This window comes from Myotis lucifugus, unplaced genomic scaffold, assembly GCF_000147115.1.
Source record: "Myotis lucifugus unplaced genomic scaffold, Myoluc2.0 scaffold_193, whole genome shotgun sequence".
Lineage (NCBI taxonomy): Eukaryota > Metazoa > Chordata > Mammalia > Chiroptera > Vespertilionidae > Myotis > Myotis lucifugus.
The window spans coordinates 1638184-1644183 of record NW_005871241.1 but is presented as its reverse complement, the minus strand read 5'-3'; positions in this window follow the sequence as shown (position 1 = coordinate 1644183).

The following is a 6000-nucleotide window of genomic DNA, read 5'->3' as shown; positions in this document are numbered from 1 at the left end:
AATGATGAGTCGGACACTGGCCTGAGGGGGATCAGAAAAGGCTTAGTCTTTTCTGACTGTAGGAATGATCAACCCATGTCAATGTCATCTTGTTCCGTAACAGCTGACATTAGAACACGTCCAAAACAAAACACAAATAAATAAAATAAAACAATGAGATGGTGAGCGTGCTGCATAAGTTACTACTATCTACTGCCAAGGCCAGAGAGACTGATAAAAAAATAACTGAAACAGAAAAGGTTTGCTGGGAATATAGTAACTGGTAGAGAGAGACACTTAGTGATAACTTTGACAAGTTGCTGAAGGACCACCTTAACTGAGAGGTTTAAGTGTGCCCAGCCTTAGAGGGCGGTGCTCCAGTTTTGTGGGTATTGCCTCCAGGATCTTCACAGGTTTTATAGTAAAACTTAGAGAAAATTCACTCATGTTGTGAGCATGATGAGGGGAAAAGTTAACAGTTTGAAAAGTGCCCAGGGGAAAAATAAAAAATTTGAAATATACCCAGAGCGATCTCCATAACAAAAGACCGCTGTCTAAAGGAAATTACTTAAACAGATCTTTATCTGACCTGGGGGAGTATTATTAGATAAGCACAGTTGCCTCTAAGCCAGTGGTTCTCAACCTTCCTAATGCCGCGACCATTTAATACAGTTCCTCATGTTGTGGTGACCCCCAACCATAAAATTATTTTCGTTGCTACTTCATAACTGTAATTTTGCTACTGTTATGAATTGTAATGCAAATATCTGATATACAGGATGTATTTTCATTGTTACAAATTGAACATAATTAAAGCATAGTGATTAATCACAAAAACAATATGTAATTATATATGTGTTTTCCGATGGTGTTAGGCGACCCCTGTGAAAGGGTCTTTCGACCCCCAAAGGGGTCACGACCCACAGGGTAAGAACTGCTGCTCTAAGCTTTCTGTCTTATATAGGTGAGGAAAAAAATAAAAAGTCTAAGAAACACTTCTGAAAGACCAGCATGCCGGCCCTAGAAAAAAAAACAAGATTTAGTGATAATATTAGAGAATGCTTTCTCTGCCCAATGCCTCCTGTACCACACTAAATAAGTTCCAGTATGATAATAGAGCAGATTATAGCTAAGAGAGCAAACAAAGACTTTATTTAAGGAGTTATTAGGAAAATCCAAAACTCGAGAACAGCAGAAGTGGAAAAAACACTAGGAAAGCAGAGATAATGAAAGTCCCTAACACCTACAGCTACATAATGAGGACACAGAGGGAAACTAGGTAGACAGGGACAGGGACCATGGGCGGGGGGGGGGGAGCAGAATAAAATTGGGAACCCAACAAGGTGAATTTACTAAGGCACCCCAACTGGTGGGCTGAGAAGGAAGAGTGCATGGGGGAGACCTGAGCTGTAAAATGTTTGAACATTACTAAGACAGGCAGCTTGCAGATAACCAATCACAAGGTAGTAGGTCGTATAAACCAATCCCAATGATGTTGCTAAGGCAAAATTCTTTGAAAGGACCAATCAGGAGCTAACAAGCATATACACAAAAACACTTCCTCTTCTCCCCCTCTCCCTTGCATGCTAGGTTCTTGGGTTGATGGCAGGAGATGTGCTTCCTGTCTCCCACTTGGCTTATGGCCATGTGGGCCTCCACACATGGACTATTAGACTTTCATTAGCTTGGATACTGAACTGCTCCCGACTGTAACATGGAAAGGAAGCTCCAGACACTGGCCTGCTCCTGGGACCCCAGATACACCTTTTCCAGCACAGAGAATAAAGAAATGGAATAGACAAATAGAAATATATCTGGCCCGTGCAATTAAAGACAGCCATAAACCAAAAGGTAACTCGGGCCTGAGCAATTAAAGTGACCATTAGTTAGGCCAAAAGTAGCCCTGACCCGAGTAGCTGGGAGAGCTATAAGGTAAGGTTTTCTCTGCCAGCACAACTGGGAGAGGAATAAGATAAATCCATAGGGACTCCAACCAACGAGATAAGGGGGAGAGAAGGTAGGGGACATCGCGTGAGCTTTGAGCTTTGAAAACAAACTCTATGTAGCAGAATGACCAATAAGAAGGGGCCGGGTTCAGACAAAGAACTGCAGCCTATTTAATGCCTCAAGACAAAGAAGCAGTGGTCACCCTTCTCAGGGGCCCCTCTGTCAGTCAGGAGGGACAGAGTCTTATAATTTAGAATTAGGTTTTAGAGGTAGTGTCTGCTTACAATAAAGTTTCTGTACTTTTCACCTACCATCTTTCGTCCATGGCTTCATTCTTTGAAATCATAAAGATAAGACTCTGGGAATTCAGAAAGTTCCAGGTCAATTTTCACATTTCAATATATATAAAGTCTCACAGTGAAGACTTATCTAACTTGGTTTCTATTATCTGATGAATCACATATGGTTTTCAAAAAATTATATTTAATGCTGGATAAAAGATAAGAAAAAAAATTTATAAAGAGAAAAACCAACCCTCAGACCCCCTAAAGTTTGCCACAGATTTTAGAAATTTCAAACAGATAATTTAAATACCTGTGATTAATGTGATAAAGGCTTTAGTAAAAAAGTAGGAAATATCCAGGTATCCATTGGGTAAAATATAAGAGAGAAAGAACCTTTAAGGTAGAATCAAAAGAACATGCAAAAAACCACACTACCCTACTGTTATAGAAATAAATGCCTTTTATAGAATCACTAGAGGCCCAGTGCACAAAATTCGTGCATGGGGGTGGGGTGTCCCTCAGCCCAGCCTGCACCCTCTCTGATCTGGGACCCCTCAGGGGATGTCTGACTAGTTATTTTCAATATAAAAAAATCACAGAAATATCAACAGTAAAGAGATGGAGATATATGTACCATGGTAACACTACTCAAAAGAAAGTGAGAGTAACTACATGAATCATAGAAAAGCTGATTTCAGAATGAGGAAAATAATCAGAGAGAAAAAAGAGCATTAAACAATGATAAAGGGGTCAATTCTCCATAAAGACATCTAATCCTTAAATTGTATGTGCTTAACAGGAGAATATTAAAATATGTGGGGCAAAAATATGATAGCATTGCAAAACAACAAACAAATCCACTGCTGTACTTGAGCATTTCAAAACTCCTCTAGCAGTAAATGATAGATAAAGCCAGCAGAAAATTAGGAAGGATATAGTAAAATTGAATGGCAACACCAATCAAAGAAATCTAATTGACATTTATAAAATACTTCAATAATAGCAGAATTCACATTTTTGTCAAAGTCACATGGAACATTCAGAAAGACAGACCCAATACTGGACCATTAAACATACCTTAACAAATTTAACAGAAATTTTAAAAAGTATGTTTTCAGACCACATTGGAATTTAATTAGAAAAATGGCTAGAAAATTCTAAACTATTTAGAGATTAAATACACACTTCAAAATAACACATAGGTCAAAGAAGAAAGTGTTAAACACTTTGTAATAAATAAAGATAGAGTTCAAGAAATCATAAAGGTTGCTGTGGAAGCAGTGCTTACAAGGAAACCTATAGCATTGTTGATGGTTTTCTGAAGTTTAAATATGATATGCCTAACTATGGATCTATAACCAATAGATCTCATCTTCTATCTCAGAAAATGAAAGAAAAAGCATAATGCAAGCCCAAAGCAAGCAGAAGAAAAGAAATATTACATGTGCAATACTTTCAACAATAAAGATAAATTTTAAATTAAAGAAGTAGAGCAGAAATCAATAAAACCATAAACAGGAGATACAAAATCACCCAAACCAAAAACTGTTTTCTTGTGTGATACTGGCAATTTACATTGAATTCCTGAGTTTGAGTTTCTATGTCTGTGAAATGGGAACAATAATATCTACATTTAGGTTGCATAGAATAAAAGATCAAATACAAAATACATGTGGCATGTAGTAGGAGCAAATTAGATGTTTGGTATTAACATTTTAAAAGCTGTTTTATACTAGATACTGATATCAATAATAGATATGAATGGAGGTACATTTCCAGAGTACTCAATTCAATCTATACTAATAAAAAGATAACATGCTAATTAAACTGGATAAACCAGACATCTTCCGGATGTCCTTCCAGAAAAAGCACAGCAGCTGTGAGGGCCAAGGAGGGCCCGTGGCCAGCAGTGCCAGCAGCAGTGGGGTGATGGGGGCAGCGCCTTTCCCTGATCAGCCCCGTTGCCTCCCTCAGAGGGAGGCCAGAATGCGGTGAGGGTCCTCACCCTATGGGGAACGGGCCACAGCCATCAGTAGGACATCCCCTGAGGGCTCCTGGACTGTGAGAGAGGGCAGGCCCAGCTGAGGGACATCCCCCCCCCAACCAACCCCCAGTACATGAATGAAGCCCAGCAGCCAGGCAGGCAGGTGAGCAGGTAGAAACATCAGGCAGGCATGCAGAGTGGTTAGGGGTGATCAGGCAGGCAGAGGGGATAGGGGTGATCAGGCAGGCAGGCAGAGTGGTTAGGGATGATCAGGCAGGCAGGTAGAGTGGTTAGGGGCAATCAGGCAGGCAAGTGAGTGGTTAGGAGCCAGCAGTCCCAGATTGTGAGAGGGTGCAGGCCAGGCTGAGGGACACCACCTCATGCACGAATTTCATGCACCGGGCCTCTAGTAAAATATTAAAAAGGGAGAGGTTAAATATTTATCATATCTTATAAGAAACTAGTGGCCCGGTGCATGGAATTCGTGCACATTAAAAGGGAATTAGAGCCCTGGCTGGTTTGGCTCACTGGATAGAGCGTTGGCCTGGGGACTGAAGGGTCCCAGGTTAGATTCCAGTCAGGGGCATGTACCTTGGTTGTGGGCACATCCCCAATGGGGGGTGTGCAGGAGGCAGCTGATCGATGCTTCTCTCTCATTGATGTTTCTAACTCTCTATTCCTCTCCCTTCCTCTCTCTATAAAAAATCAATAAAATATATTTTTTTAAAAAAGGGAATTAGAGGAAATATTTTAATATTGCTATTTGCCCTTTCTCTATATAGAAGTGTCAGAGATGAAAGAAAATTAGTAAAATGTATATGAAAATCTCCCTCCTGTCAGAGTCTGGGGTGTGACACAGGACCTAGAATCAAGTCCCCGCCCACCACCTGCACATGCTTAGAAAATGCAGGAGATTCAGACCTGGCTGGCCCCACCCCCATTGTGTGAGACCCAGACCCAGCCGGTCCCACTCCCGTCAAGGCCCTCCAGGCAGGGGGTGCAGCTCAGGTTCCCCATCAAACCCACCGGGATGGGGGCAACCTCAGGTCTCCTGGCCTGGCGCCAGGGCAGGGGGCACGACCTGAGGTCCTGTGTCAAGCCCTGCAGGGTGGAGGGTGCAGCCTGAGGTCCCTCGCCCTGGCCAGGTGGCATGCAGTCTCAGGTCCCTAATTTGCATATTCCTCTATTATATAGATAGATACATTAAACACTTACCACTGTAAGACATCACATCACTTTAGATCTGAGAATGTTAAAAAGTTTAACTTACAACCTGTCTCTTTGTTGAAAACCTGACAATGGAAAATTTGTACTTAAAAAATTATTTACTTGGTCGATTTCTCTTCTATAGCTACTTTATGAAAGAATCTCACAGATAAATCACTTTGATTTTATACATAAAAATATGAAAGTGACAAGGTGACAGCTGTGCATATTGATGTCTTTATATTAAGCTTATTGATACAAGTTGGGTTTTTTTGTTTGTTTGTTGTTGTTTTTTAACAGAAACAGTGAAGATTCAGCATTTCTTGATTTTTCTCTATAAGCTGTCCCCAGAGATTCAGGGTTTTAAAACAGTAAGAAGCCTCTGATAATGTGACTGATATGAAGCACTCAGACCCAGAGAGTGAACGGAAATGTTTAATGTCCCTGCATTGCACGCAGAGGAGAGAGAGCCAGACAGATCCAATTATGGAATTTACAATTCAATAACTAACTTCCCCTCCCTAACCCAGTAATCTCATCAGCTCTGACTCTTCTTAAAGAAACACAGAAATATTTCTCCTCATATTATGCCATGTGTTG